Below are 16,884 nucleotides of genomic sequence, written 5' to 3'. Positions count from 1 at the left end.
GAACATTGAATATTATTAAGAGGACCAAAAACTAGATGTAAAATGTCCACATTAGAGGACTCAATTGTGGTCTTTAAATATTTGTACTTCCATCCCGAGGGACCACTGTTAAAACTTGGCTGTGCAACTTGAAAGGAAACACATTTTTTTGTTGCTAGTCACATTATGGGATGTGTACTTACCGAGATTAATAATCAATAAATGTGTTTTGAAGCATAACTTGCTGGAATTTTCACTGAAATAAAACTAACAAATTCAGGTTTTTGTTAGTTTGTACATTTCACATGCTTTGTGTACACACATATTTCTTTTTACCTTTGTTGTGCATGAACAGGGTTATTAATTCAGGTTATCAGAATGTGAATTTGAAATTGTATTTTTAGGTTGGGTATCCAGATTTCATCTCGGTGACCCACTCAGGACTCCTATCCATTGTGCCTGGACCCTCCTCCTACCATAGAGCTCACTCCTGTTGTGCATTCTAGTTGTGCATTTACTAGTCTAGCATCTTGCAAGCTTTACTTTTAGACTCCTTACCAATTTTTTTTTAAATGTAAAAAAAAGAAAAAAAATCCATTGTTTATGACTACCTGCATGAAATGTTGTATATATATCTTAAGTCACGATGCCTTGTTACAATTATGGTAGATTGCACTTAAATGCTGATTGTGTCCTGCTGTATTTGTCTAAATTAAAATTCATATTTCTAGCAACAAGTATGAGGAGTCAGGTACACACCAACAGCATCTCTACTGTCATTACAACATTGCTATAAATTCACATGTGTGAAAATCAACAAGCGCCCTCGAGCTGAAGAATGAAGACATGATGTCAAACACTCTCAACTTATCATTGTGTGTCATTCAAATCTGTCATACAACTGACATATAATTCTCAATGGTTTGATGGCCATGCACTTAAAACACAATTACAGTAACCAGAGAACAGTGCAGAGAACTTTCGTGTATTTGACACAGATACCAAAAAAGATACAAAAGCACACCTATTATGAATTGATTTGTCGATTTTATCATGTAGGTTATTTCTTTCAGGCCTGATTTGTTTCACCTTTCACTATATGTCCCTACTCTATAGTAAATTTGTTTTGACACAGAATAAATAGATGTATTTCATCAATATTCCACCATTCCAAAAAGTGTATGAAATTAACACTAATAATCTCAGGTTTAAATACAATGTATATATTGGGTTTTGCTCATGTTTATATAAATTCTTTTTTGACAACTGTTTGTCATTGTACTTGAATTTTAGCATCACATTCAATCGTTTCATTGCCCACACTCCTTATTTGCACTGATTTTATACATCTGCCAAAGTGCTCACCCCTTCCAGAATACTGGCATCTGTCTGACTAGTCATTTATCATTGTTATCAGATGTATTAAGTAATTTTTGACGTATAACTCTTTGCCCACTCCCAAAAAATGTGCTCTTGCGACTGGCAAAAAACAATGACACATAATTTATATACTTCATTAGATTGCAGTGAACCATCACAATGGACACTGTATTGACCAGTGCTCATTTTGAAACCATATAGTGCAGTGAATCATCACACCGAACACTGTATTGACCAGTGCTTACTTTGAAACCATATAGTTCAGTGAACCATCGCACTGGACACTGTATTGACCAATGTTAACTTTGAAACCATTATATTGCAGTGAATCATCACACTGAACACTGTATTGACCAGTGCTCACTTTGAAACCATATAGTGCAGTGAACCATCGCACTGGTCACTGTATTGACCAATATTCACTTTGAAACCATTATAGTACAGTGAACCATCATACTGGACACTGCATTTACCATGGCTCACTTTGAAACTATATAATGCAGTGAACCATCACACTGGACACTATTGAACAGTGCTCATTTTGAAACCATATAGTGCAGTGAACCATCCCAGTAGACACTGCATTGACCAGTGCTCACTTTGAAACCGTTTAGTGCAGTGAACCATCACACTGGTCACTGTATTGACCAATATTCACTTTGAAGCAATATAGTACAGTAAATCATAACGCTGAGCACTGTATTGACCAATGTTAACTTTAAAATCATTATAGTGCAGTGAATCATCACACTGGACACTGTATTGACCAATATTCACTTTGAAACCATTATAGTACAGTGAACCATCATACTGGACACTGCATTTACCATGGCTCACTTTGAAACTATATAATGCAGTGAACCATCACACTGGACACTATTGAACAGTGCTCATTTTGAAACCATATAGTGCAGTGAACCATCCCAGTAGACACTGCATTGACCAGTGCTCACTTTGAAACCATATAGTGCAGTGAACCATTGCACTGGACACTGTATTGACCAATGTTAACTTTGAAACCATTATATTGCAGTGAATCATCACACTGAACACTGTATTGACCAGTGCTCACTTTGAAACCATATAGTGCAGTGAACCATCGCACTGAACACTGCATTGAACAGTGCTCACATTGAAACCATATAATGCAGTGAACCATCACACTGGACACTGTATTGACCAATATTCACTTTGAAACCATTATAGTACAGTGAACCATCATACTGGACACTGCATTTACCATGGCTCACTTTGAAACTATATAATGCAGTGAACCATCACACTGGACACTATTGAACAGTGCTCATTTTGAAACCATATAGTGCAGTGAACCATCCCAGTAGACACTGCATTGACCAGTGCTCACTTTGAAACCGTATAGTGCAGTGAACCATCACACTGGTCACTGTATTGACCAATATTCACTTTGAAGCAATATAGTACAGTAAATCATAACGCTGAGCACTGTATTGACCAATGTTAACTATAAAATCATTATAGTGCAGTGAATCATCACACTGAACACTGTATTGACCAGTGCTCACTTTGAAACCATATTGTACAGTGAACCATCACACTGTACACTGCATTGACCAATGCTCACTTTGAAACCATATAGTGCAGTGAACCATCACACTGGACACTGTTTTGACCAATGTTAACTTTGAAACCATTATAGTGCAGTGAACCATCACACTGGACACTGCCTTGACCAGTGCTCACTTTGAAACCATATAGTGCAATGAACAATCACACTGGACACTGCCTTGACCAATTCTCACTTTGAAACCATATAGTGCAGTGAACCATCATAATGGACACTATTCACCAGTGCTCACTTTGAAACCATATAGTACAGTGAACCATCACACTGTACACTGCATTGACCAATGCTCACTTTGAAACCATATAATGCAGTGAACCATCCCGGTAGACACTGCTTTGACCAGTGCTCACTTTGAAACCATATAGTGCAGTGAATCATCACACTGGACACTGTATTGACCAATGTTAACTTTGAAACCATTATAGTGCATTGAACCATCACACTGGACACTGCCTTGACCAGTGCTCACTTTGAAACCATATAGTGCAATGAACAATCACACTGGACACTGCCTTGACCAATTCTCACTTTGAAACCATATAGTGCAGTGAACCATCATAATGGACACGATTCACCAGTGCTCACTTTGAAACCACATAGTACAGTGAACCATCACACTGTACACTGCATTGACCAATGCTCACTTTGAAACCATATAATGCAGTGAACCATCCCGGTAGACACTGCTTTGACCAGTGCTCACTTTGAAACCATATAGTGCAGTGAATCATCACACTGGGCACTGCCTTGACCAGTGCTCAATTTGAAACCATTATAGTGCAATGAACCATCACACTGGACACTGCATTGACCAGTGCTCTCTTTGAAACCATTATAGTGCAGTGAACCATCACACTAAACACTGTAGTGACCAGTGCTTACTTTGAAACCCACTGGACACTGCCTTCACCAGTGCTCACATTGAAATCATATAGTGCAGTGAATCATGACACTGGACACTGTAGTGACCAGTGCTCACTTTAAAACTATATAGTGCAATGAACATCACACTGGACACTGCATTGAACAGTGCTCGCTTTGAAACCATACAGTGCAGTGAACCATCACACTGGACATTGCATTGAACAGTGCTCGCCTTAAAGCCATACAGTGCAGTGAACTGTCACACTGGACACTGCATTGACCAATGCTCACTTTGAAACCATTATAGTGCAGTGAACCACCATACTGAACATAGTGACCAGTGTTTACTTTGGAACCCACTGGACACTGCTTTGACAGTGCTCACTTTAAAACTATATAGTGCAATGAACCATCACACTGAACACTGCATTGAACAGTGCTCGCTTTGAAACCATACAGTGCAGTGAACCATCACACTGGACATTGCATTGAACAGTGCTCGCTTTAAAGCCATACAGTGCAGTGAACTGTCACACTGAACACTTCATTGACCAGTGCCCGCTTTGAAACCATTATAGTGTAATAAACCATCACACTGAACATTGTAGTGACCAGTGCTCACTTTGAAACCATTATAGTGCAGTGAACCATCACACTGGGCACTGCCTTGACCAGCGCTCACTTTGAAACCATATAGTGCAGTGAAGCATCCCAGTGGACACTGCCTTGACCAGTGCTCACTTTGAAAGCATTATAGTGCAGTGAACCATCGCACTGAACACTGCTTTGACCAATGCTCACTTTGAAACCATTATAGTGCAGTGAACCACCATACTGGACACTGTAGTGACCAGTTCTTACTTTGAAACCCACTGAACACTGCATTGACCAATGCTCACTTTGAAACCATTATAGTGCAGTGAACCACCATACTGGACACTGTAGTGACCAGTTCTTACTTTGAAACCCACTGGACACTGCCTTGACCAGTGCTCATTTTGAAACCATATAGTGCAGTGAACAATCACACTGAATACTTCATTGACCAGTGCCCACTTTGAAACCATTATTGTGTAATAAACCATCACACTGAACACTGCAGTGACCAGTGCTCACTTTGAAACCCAGTGGACACTTCATTGACAAGTGCTCACTTTGAAAACCATTATATTACAATGAACCATCACACTGGACACTGTATTGACCAGTGTCACTTTGAAACCACTATAGTGTAGTTGGCCATCACACTGGACACTGTATTGACATGTGTCACTTTGAAACAATTGAAGTTCACTGAAGCATCGCACTGACCATAGCTCTCTGCAAAACCATTATAGTGTAGTGAGCCATCATGCTGAACACTGTGTTGACATGTGTCACTTTGAAACCATTATAGTGCAGTGAACCATACCAGTGGACACTGCATTTACCTTGGCTCACTTTGAAACCATATAGTGCAGTGAACCATCCTAGTGGACACTGCATTCACCTTGGCTCACTTTGAAACCATTTTTTTCGCAGTGAACCATCACACTGGGCACTGCCTTGACCAGTGCTAACTTTGAAACCACTATAGAATAGTGAACCATCACACTGGACACTGTATTTACCATGGCTCACTTTGAAACCATATAGTGCAGTGAACCAGCACACTGGACACTATTGACCAGTGCTCACTTTGAAACCATTATAGTGCAGTGAACCATCACACTGGGCACTGCCTTGACCAGCGTTCACTTTGAAACCATATAGTGCAGTGATCCATCCCAGTGGACACTGCCTTGACCAGTGCTCACTTTGAAACCATTATAGTGCAGTGAACCATCGCTCTGAACACTGCTTTGACCAATGCTCACTTTGAAACCATTATAGTGCAGTGAACCATCACACTGAACACTGTAGTGACCAGTGCTTACTTTGAAACCTACTGGACACTGCATTGATAAGTGCTCACTTTGAAACCATATAGTGCAGTGAACAATCACACTGAACACTTCATTGACCAGTGCCCACTTTGAAACCATTATAGTGTAATAAACCATCACACTGAACACTGTAGTGACCAGTGCTCACTTAGAAACCCAGTGGACACGTCATTGACAAGTGCTCACTTTAAAAACCATTATATTGCAATGAACCATCACACTGGACACTGCATTGACCTGTGCTCACTTTGAAACCATTATAGTGCAGTTAACCATCACACTGGACACTGCATTGACCAGTGCTCATTTTGAAACCATATTGTGCAATGAACCATCACACTGGACACTGTAGTGACCAGTGCTCACTTTGAAACCATTATAGTGCAGTGAATCATTACTGTCACAGAACGCTATAACAAAACCAGTACGACAGATCACTCACCATCAGTCCTCGCTAGCTACTCCGCCATCTTAGCCCCGCCTGTGTGTTTTCACCCTGCCACAGAGGGCGCACCTCGTAAAACCACTTATGCAAATTAATGTAAGAATAAATAATAAGAATTCATGACATCACTCCCTTTTCAAGAGGAAACTTATAAAGTTTCTGCACAGCACATGAATTCTGTTACATAGTCCTTAAACTGCTCTACTTAGAAAATCAGCTCCATGGTTATCTGAGCCCTTAATACATTCAACGGTAAATCGGTAGTTCTGCAGAAACATTGCCCATCGCATTACTTTGTCATTGATGAATTTAGCCTTGTCAACATACAATAACAGCTGATGGTCTGTCTGGAGAATGAACTGGGTTCCATACAAATACATCATATACTTCTTTACAGACCACACGATTGCCAAGCATTCCTTTTCGATAGTCGAATATGCCTTTTCTCTTTGTGACAACTTCTTGCTAGCATAACTCACAGGGAATAACTTTCCATCATGACCTTGTAACAGGACTGCTGCAGTCCCAACATCAGAAGCATCTGTACGTAACACATAACGCTTGTGTGAATCATGCAACCTCAATATAGGTTTACTGGTTATTACATGAATAAGAGTTCGGTAAGCCTTCTCTTGTGCTTCTCCCCACACAACTTTGATGGGTTGGTCATTCTTTGTTAAATCAGTTAATGGTACTGCAATAGCTGCATAGTTAGGTATATACTCCCCGTAAAATCCAGTTAGACCAAGAAACGACCCGACTTCCTTCTTAGTCATGGGCCGAGGAACATTTCTAACCTTTTTTACATTATCCTCATGTGGACTCAGAAAACCCTGACCAACTTAATGACTGACAAAATCAATAACATCAGAAGCTATTATGCACTTGGATGGTCTAGCAGTAAGCTGAGCATCAGCCATCCTGCTGAACAACTCTTTGAGTGCAGTTATATGCTCACACCAAGTGATGGTGTGAACCAAAATATCGTCAACATAACTAACCACCTTACACATCCCACTCAACATCTTTCTGACACCACGGACCAGGGTTGCACCATAATTCATCATTCCGAATGGCATTTTCAAAAACTCGTAGGTACCATCTGGGGTAACAAAAGCTGTTTTGTGTATGTCCTCCCCCGCCACAGGAACCTGCCAAAACCCCTTACTAAGATCCTCCTTAGTAAAGTACTTGTCTTTACTGAGATCTTGGAACATATCATCTGCTGTCACCATTGGCTCTGGATCAAACACTGTTACCTTGTTTAGCTTTCGGTAGTCAATACATATACGATTCGATTCATCTTTTTTGCGTACTATCACGACAGGTGATGCATATGGGGATTCGGTTTCTCTTATAACTCCCATCTTCAACATACTTTGAATGTCCTCTTTCAAAGACTCTCGTACACTATATGGCACCGGGTAAGGCCTCGATCTTGTAGGTTCATCGGTTCTCAGTTGAATACGATGCTGGATAAGGTTGGTAGTGCCAGGTAGGTCTGTAAATATGTGCTTATACTCGTGCACTAGACAGCGAACTGATTGCTCCTGATCATGAGTTAGGTTCCTGCCATACTTCACGTCAGCTACTGACTCCTTTGGCATGCAAGAATTCAGCACCAACAAGTCATCATCCTGTACAGCGTCTTCATCTAAAGACTCTTCATACTCTATGACAGCTGCACTAGCAATGCCCAAGACACGAAGATTGTCATCAGCTTCACTACTCTGCTCATTTCGTTGAATATACTTCTTCAGCAAGTTAGCATGATATGTTTTGTACTTTCCACGTACCTTTACTCTATAGTCATTTACAACAATCACACTATCAATTTCATACGGCCCCTTCCACTGCATTAATAACTTGTTACTATCAGTTGGTAGTAGAATAAGAACCATTTGTCCAGGTTGAAACCTTCTGACTTTCACCTTCCTATCATAGTAGTGCTTGTACCGTTGCTGGGATTTCTGCATCTCTACCTGTGCAATTTTCAGTGTTTCGTCCAAGCACTCTCTTAACTCAAACACATACTGATAACTGTTTCTAATTTCTGGTTCCTCAGTCTCTGTTGTCCAGAGTTGCTTCAAAATATGCATAGGACCTCTGATTGTCCTCCTTGATTCTTGGGGCACTTCTCTATAGGCGAATAGCAATGCATTGATGTAGCAGTGCCACTGCTTTGGCTGCTCACTGCACAAACGCTTCAACATTGCTTTTAACGTACCATTAAACTTTTCAACCAGTCCATTACACATTGGATGATAAGGGGTGGTTGACAGTTGTCTAATACTCAACAGACGAGAAACTTCACACATACACTCTGACACGAACTGAGTTCCCATGTCATGTAAAATCTCCTCTGGTATACCTAGGCGACTGTACATATCAACCAGTGCTTCAGCTACATCCTCTGTACTGATATGTTTCAGGGGTATTGCCTCTGGATACCTGGTAGCATAGTCTACTAATGTCAAGATGTACTTATGACCTTTTTCACTAGGAGGGTGAATAGGACCAACTAAATCAATAGCAACCCTTTTGAACGGCACATCTATCAGTGGCATCTTCTGAAGGGGGACTTTTGCAATTTTACCTTTAGGTACCGTTCTCTGGCAAATATCACAAGATCTACAGAATCTTGTTATGTCACCATGTATTCCTGGCCAGTAGAAATTGCTCAGGACTCTATCACCAGTTTTCTTTACGCCCATATGCCCTCCCGTTATCGAATCATGCGCCACCATCATGACCTGGTTACGCAATGGCATAGGTACAACCATCTGCTTAACAGACCTACCCTGATTCACATGAGGATGAGTAAACTGTCTGTATAGTATACTGCCTTTCTCCAGAAACATAACTTCCTGGTTACCTTTAAACTTAGGTTCCTTCAAGGACCAATATTTACTGAGAGATGAATCGTCATGCTGCAATTTTACTAGCTGAGCCTTATTTACATCTAATGACTTACCCCCGTCAGGTACACACAGAGGGACTATTTTGTTACCTTTCTTAGTCAAAACATTGACATAGTTGAAAGTCTCCAATCTCAGTACCTCTGCCTTCATTCAATGTTAGCACCAGAGATGTACAGTCAACTATTTCGTGTTCAAACCAAAACAATTCTTATCTCAATTGTATAATTATAAGATTTGTAAAAAGTCACTGATAGACAATTTGATTTTGTCAGAAACTCAATAAAACATTTTAATCTTTTTTTAATGCAGTTTTCATCACATGCTAGCCTAACGGTTTCCTTGCACACCAGCTCACATCACTTGCTACCCTAATGGTTTCCTTTCATTCCAGCTGACATCACATGTTACCATAACGATTTCCTCTCAAACCAGCTCACGTCACATGCTACCCTAACTGTTCTCTCTCATACCAGCTCACATCATATGCCACCCTAACGTTTCCTCTACTGCCAGCTCACATCATATGCTACCCAAACTGTTTCCTATCATATCAGCTCACATCACACGCTACCCTAACAGGGTCCTCTCAAGCCAGCTGACGTCATGTGCTACCTTAACAAGGTTCTCTCATACCTGTTCACATCACATTCTACCATAACGATTTCCTCTCAAACCAGCTCACGTCACATGCTACTCTAACAAGGTCCTCTCAAACCAGCTCACATCATATGCTACCCTAATGGTTTCCTCTCATACCAGCTCACATCACATGCCGACCTAAGGGGTTCTCTCAAACCAGTTGACGTCACATGCTACTCTAACAGGGTCCTATCATACCAGCTCACATCACATGCTACCGTAACAGGGCTCTCTCATATCAGCTCACATCACCTGCTCGCCTAACGGCTCCCTCTCAACCAGCTCACATCACATGCTACCATAACAGGGTTCTCTCATACCAGCTCACATCACATGCTACTGTAGCAGGGTTCTTTCATACCAGCTCACAGCACATGCTAGCCTAACGGTTTGTTCTCAAACCAGCTGTCATCATATGCTACCCTAACTGTTTCCTGTCCTACCAGCTCACATCATATGCTACCCAAACTGTTTCCTGTCATACCAGCTCACATCACATGCTACCCTAACAGGGTCCTCTCAAGCCAGATCACATCACATGCAACCCTAACAGTGTCCTCTCAAACCAGCTCACATCATATGCTAACCAAACGGTTTCCTCTCATACAAGCTCACGTCACATGCTACCCTAACTGTTACATATCAAACCAGCTCATGTCACATGCTACCCTAACAGGGTCCTCTCAAACCAGCTCACATAACATGCAACCCTAACAGGGTCCTCTCAAGCCAGCTGACGTCATGTGCTTCCTTAACAAGGTTCTCTCATACCTGCTCACATCCCATTCTACCATAACGATTTCCTCTCAAACCAGCTCACGTCACATGCTACCCTAACAAGGTCCTCTCAAACCAGCTCACATCATATGCTACCCTAATGGTTTCCTCTCACACCAGCTCACATCACATGCCGACCTAAGGGGTTCTCTCAAACCAGTTGACGTCACATGCTACTCTAACAGGGTCCTATCATACCAGCTCACATCACATGCTACCGTAACAGGGCTCTCTCATATCAGCTCACATCACCTGCTCGCCTAACGGTTCCCTCTCAACCAGCTCACATCACATGATACCAGAACAGGGTTCTCTCATACCAGCTCACATCACATGCTACTGTAACAGGGTTCTTTCATACCAGCTCACAGCACATGCTAGCCTAACGGTTTGTTCTCAAACCAGCTGTCATCATATGCTACCCTAACTGTTTCCTGTCCTACCAGCTCACATCATATGCTACCCAAACTGTTTCCTGTCATACCAGCTCACATCACATGCTACCCTAACAGGGTCCTCTCAAGCCAGATCACATCACATGCAACCCTAACAGTGTCCTCTCAAACCAGCTCACATCATATGCTAACCAAACGGTTTCCTCTCATGCAAGCTCACGTCACATGCTACCCTAACTGTTACATATCAAACCAGCTCACGTCACATGCTACCCTAACAGGGTCCTCTCAAACCTGCTCACATCACAGCTAGCCTAACAGTTTGCTCTCATACAAGCTCACATCATATGCTACCCAAACTGTTACATATCAAACCAGCTCACATAACATGCAACCCTAACAGGGTTCTCTCAAACCAGCTCACATCATATGCTAACCAAACGGTTTCCTCTCATACAAGCTCACGTCACATGCTACCCTAACTGTTACATATCAAACCAGATCACGTCACATGCTACCCTAGCAGGGTCCTCTCAAACCAGATCACATCACATGCTACCTTAACAGGGTCCTCTCATACAAGCTCACTCCATATGCTACCCTAAAGTTTTCCTCTCATATAAGCTCACACCATTTGCTACTCAACTCATTTCTGGTTTAAACTATCCGACTGTATGGAAACATATTAAATCTACTTCTCAACTCATATCAACCTTAAACTATCCGACTGTATGGAAACATAATAAATCTAACTCTCAACTCATTTCTGCTTTAAACTATCCGACTGTATGGAAACATAATCAATCTATCTCTCAACACATATCAGGCTTAAACTATCCGACTGTATGGAAACATAATAAATCTACCTCTCAACTCATTTCCAATTTAAACTCTCCGACTGTTTGGAAACGTAATAAATCTACCTCTCAACTCATTTCTGGTTTAAACTATCCGACTGTTTGGAAACATAATAATAAATCTAGCTCTCAACTCATTTCTGGTTTAAACTATCCGACTGCATGGAAACATAATAAATCTACCTCTCAACTCATATCAGGCTTAAGCTATCCGACTGTATGGAAACATAATAAATCTACCTCTCAACTCATTTCTGGTTTAAACTATCCGACTGTATGGAAACATAATCAATCTACCTCTCAACTCATATCAGGCTTAAACTATCCGATTGTATGGAAACATAATAAATCTACCTCTCAACTCATAACAGGCTTAAGCTATCCGACTAAATGGAAACATAATAAATCTTCCTCTCAACTAATTACTAATTTAAACTATCCGACTGTATGGAAACATAATAAATCTACCTCTCAACTCATTTCCAATTTAAACTACCCGACTGTATGGAAACATAATAAATCTTCCTCTCAACTAATTTCTAATTTAAACTATCCGACTGTATGGAAACATTATAAATCTACCTCTCAACTCATATCAGGCTTAAATTATCCAACTGTATGGAAACATAATAAATCTTCCTCTCAACTAATTTCTAATTTAAACTATCCGACTGTATGGAAACATAATCAATCTACCTCTCAACTCATATCAGGCTTAAACTATCCGACTGTATGGAAACATAATAAATCTACCTCTCAACTCATTTTTGGTTTAAAGTATCCGACTGTATGGAAACATAAAAAATCTACCTCTCAACTCATTTCTAATTTAAAGTATCCGACTGTATGGAAACATAATAAATCTACCTCTCAACTCATTTCTAATTTAAACTATCCGACTGTATGGAAACATAATAAATCTACCACTCAACTCATTTACAATTTAAACTATCCGACTGTATGGAAACATAATAAATCTTCCTCTCAACTAATTTCTAATTTAAACTATCCGACTGTATGGAAACATTATAAATCTACCTCTCAACTCATATCAGGCTTAAACTATCCGACTGTATGGAAACATAATAAATCTACCTCTCAACTCATTTCTAATTTAAACTACCCGACTGTATGGAAACATAATAAATCTTCCTCTCAACTAATTTCTAATTTAAACTATCCGACTGTTTGGAAACATTATAAATCTACCTCTCAACTCATATCAGGCATAAACTATCCAAATGTATGGAAACATAATAAATCTTCCTCTCAACTAATTTCTAATTTAAACTATCCAACTGCATGGAAACATAATCAATCTACCTCTCAACTCATATCAGGCTTAAACTATCCGACTATATGGAAACATAATAAATCTAACTCTCAACTCAGTTCTAATTTAAAGTATCCGACTGTATGGAAACATAATCAATCTACCTCTCAACTCATATCAGGCTTAAACTATCCGGCTGTATGGAAACATAATAAATCTTCCTCTCAACTAATTTCTAATTTAAACTATCCGACTGTATGGAAACATTATAAATCTACCTCTCAACTCATATCAGGCTTAAACTATCCAACTGTATGGAAACATAATAAATCTTCCTCTCAACTAATTTCTAATTTAAACTATCCGACTGTATGGAAACATAATCAATCTACCTCTCAACTCATTTTTGGTTTAAAGTATCCGACTGTATGGAAACATAAAAAATCTACCTCTCAACTCATTTCTAATTTAAAGTATCCGACTGTATGGAAACATAATAAATCTACCTCTCAACTCATTTCTAATTTAAACTATCCGACTGTATGGAAACATAATAAATCTACCACTCAACTCATTTACAATTTAAACTATCCGACTGTATGGAAACATAATAAATCTTCCTCTCAACTAATTTCTAATTTAAACTATCCGACTGTATGGAAACATTATAAATCTACCTCTCAACTCATATCAGGCTTAAACTATCCGACTGTATGGAAACATAATAAATCTACCTCTCAACTCATTTCTAATTTAAACTACCCGAATGTATGGAAACATAATAAATCTTCCTCTCAACTAATTTCTAATTTAAACTATCCGACTGTTTGGAAACATTATAAATCTACCTCTCAACTCATATCAGGCATAAACTATCCAAATGTATGGAAACATAATAAATCTTCCTCTCAACTAATTTATAATTTAAACTATCCAACTGCATGGAAACATAATCAATCTACCTCTCAACTCATATCAGGCTTAAACTATCCGACTGTATGGAAACATAATAAATCTACCTCTCAACTCATTTCAAGCTTAAACAATCCGACTGTATGGAAACATAATAAATCTACCTCTCAACTCATTTCTGGTTTAAACTATCCGACTGTATCGAAACATTAAAATTCTCCCTCTCAACTCATATCAGGTTTAAACTATCCGACTGTATGGAAACACAATAAATCTACCTCACAACTCATATCAGGATTAAACTATCCGACTGTATGGAAACATAATAAATCTACCTCTCAACTCATATCAGGATTAAACTATCCGACTGTATGGAAACATAATAAATCTACCTCTCAACTCATTTCTAATTTAAACTATCCGATTGTATGGAAACATAATAAATCTACCTCTCAACTAATTTCCAATTTAAACTATCCGACTGTATGGAAACATAATAAATCTTTCTGTCAACTAATTTCTAATTTAAACTATCCGACTGTATGGAAACATTATAAATCTACCTCTCAACTCATATCAGGCTTAAACTATCTGATTGTATGGAAACATAATGAATCTACCTCTCAACTCATTTCTGGTTTAAACTATCCGACTGTATCGAAACATTATAATTCTCCCTCTCAACTCATATCAGGTTTAAACTATCCGACTGTATGGAAACACAATAAATCTACCTCTCAACTCATATCAGGATTAAACTATCCGACTGTATGGAAACATAATAAATCTACCTCTCGACTCATATCAGGATTAAACTATCCGACTGTAAGGAAACATAATAAATCTACCTCTCATCTCATTTCTGGTTTAAACTATCCGACTGTATGGAAACATAATAAATCTACCTCTCAAATCATTTCTGGTTTAAACTATCCGACTGTATGAAAACATAATAAATCTTCCTCTCAACTAATTTCTAATTTAAACTAACCGACCGTATGGAAACATAATTAATCTACCTCTCAATTCATATCAGGCTTAAACTATCCGACTGTATGGAAACATAATAAATCTACCTCTCAACTCATTTTTGGTTTAAAGTATCCGACTGTATGGAAACATTATAAATCTACCTCTCAACGCATATCAGGCTTAAACTATCCCACTGTATGGAAACATAATAAATCTACCTCTCAACTCATTTCCAATTTAAACTATCCGAATGTATGGAAACATAATAAATCTACCTCTCAACTCATATCAGGCTTAAACTATCCGACTGTATGGAAACATAATAAATCTACCTCTCAACTCATTTCTAATTTAAACTATCCGACTGTATGGAAACATAATAAATCTACCTCTCAACTCATTTCCAATTTAAACTATCCGACTGTATGGAAACATAAATAAATCTTCCTCTCAACTAATTTCTAATTTAAACTATCCGACTGTATGGAAACATTATAAATCTACCTCTCAACTCATATCAGGCTTAAACTATCCGACTGTATGGAAACATAATAAATCTACCTCTCAACTCATTTCAAGCTTAAACAATCCGACTGTATGGAAACATAATAAATCTACCTCTCAACTCATTTCTGGTTTAAACTATCCGACTGTATCGAAACATTATAATTCTCCCTCTCAACTCATATTAGGTTTAAACTATCCGACTGTATGGAAACACAATAAATCTACCTCACAACTCATATCAGGATTAAACTATCCGACTGTATGGAAACATAATAAATCTACCTCTCAACTCATATCAGGATTAAACTATCCGACTGTATGGAAACATAATAAATCTACCTCTCAACTCATTTCTGGTTTAAACTATCCGACTATATGGAAACATAATAAATCTACCTCTCAACTCATTTCCAATTTAAACTACCCGACTGTATGGAAACATAATAAATCTTCCTCTCAACTAATTTCTAATTTAAACTATTCGACTGTATGGAAACATTATAAATCTCCTCTCAACTCTTATCAGGCTTAAACTATCCAACTGTATGGAAACATAATAAATCTTCCTCTCAACTAATTTTTAATTTAAACTATCCGACTGTATGGAAACATAATAAATCTTCCTCTCAACTAATTTCCAATTTAAACTATCCGACTGTACGGAAACATTATAAATCTACCTCTCAACTCATATCAGGCTTAAATCATCCGACTGTATGGAAACATAATAAATCTACCTCTCAACTCATTTCTGGTTTAAACTATCCGACTGTATGGAAACATAATAAATCTACCTCTCAACTCATTTCTGGTTTAAACTATCCGACTGTATGGAAACATTATAAATCTACCTCTCAACTCATTTCTGGTTTAAACTATCCGACTGTATGGAAACATAATAAATCTACCTCTCAACTCATTTCTGGTTTAAACTATCCGACTGTATGGAAACATTATAAATCTACCTCTCAACTCATTTCAAGCTTAAACAATCCGACTGTATGGGAACATAATAAATCTACCTCTCAACTCATATCAGGCTTAAATCATCCGACTGTATGGAAACATAATAAATCTACCTCTCAACTCATTTCTGGTTTAAACTATCCGACTGTATGGAAACATTATAAATCTACCTCTCAACTCATTTCTGGTTTAAACTATCCGACTGTATGGAAACATTATAAATCTACCTCTCAACTCATATCAGGCTTAAACTATCCAACTGTATGGAAACATAATAAATCTACCTCTCAACTAATTTCTAATTTAAACTATTCGACTGTATGGAAACATTATAAATCTCCTCTCAACTCTTATCAGGCTTAAACTATCCAACTGTATGGAAACATAATAAATCTTCCTCTCAACTAATTTCTAATTTAAACTATCCGACTGTATGGAAACATAATCAATCTGCCTCTCAACTCAT

At 38.6% G+C, this 16,884-nt stretch overlaps 1 pseudogene; it reads right to left on the bottom strand.

Moving 5' to 3' along the window:
• Positions 1-6,390: 6,390 nt before the first annotated feature.
• LOC100376757 (uncharacterized) lies at positions 6,391-9,270 on the bottom strand (annotated as a pseudogene).
• Between the last annotated feature and the right edge of the window lie 7,614 nt (positions 9,271-16,884).

Source organism: Saccoglossus kowalevskii, chromosome 1 (assembly GCF_978046115.1).
Source record: "Saccoglossus kowalevskii chromosome 1, keSacKowa6.1, whole genome shotgun sequence".
NCBI classification, from domain to species: Eukaryota; Metazoa; Hemichordata; class Enteropneusta; family Harrimaniidae; genus Saccoglossus; species Saccoglossus kowalevskii.
Note: the sequence above shows the minus strand (reverse complement) of the source record. Positions and strands in the feature narration are given on the sequence as shown.